Below are 341 nucleotides of genomic sequence, written 5' to 3' on the forward strand. Positions count from 1 at the left end.
CTCTCGGCAAAGAAATGGTTCCCAGTGTCCACTGTATATTTAAGGAGCAGCTTTGAATCATTCCCACGCGTCCTTCGCTGGCTAACAGGGAGAAGAGCTCAACCTATCCCTCTCCACGTCCCCTCCTCAGGAAGCTACAAAGAGCAACAAGATCGCGACCCCTCAGCATCATTTTCTACAAACCAGACAAGCCCACAGCGTCAGACTGCTCTTAGCAGGTAGGTTTTTTTTTTTTTTTTTTGTTATTGTTGTTGTTTGTTCGGAGCTGTTTGGTTTGGGCCCCGACTCGAGAGGGAGGCAAAGACGGGGAGTAGGCGGGCCGAGAGAGAGAGAGGGAGGGA

Source organism: Malurus melanocephalus, unplaced genomic scaffold (genome assembly GCF_030028575.1).
Source record: "Malurus melanocephalus ecotype Western Australia unplaced genomic scaffold, MMel_1.1 scaffold_1284, whole genome shotgun sequence".
NCBI classification, from domain to species: domain Eukaryota; kingdom Metazoa; phylum Chordata; class Aves; order Passeriformes; family Maluridae; genus Malurus; species Malurus melanocephalus.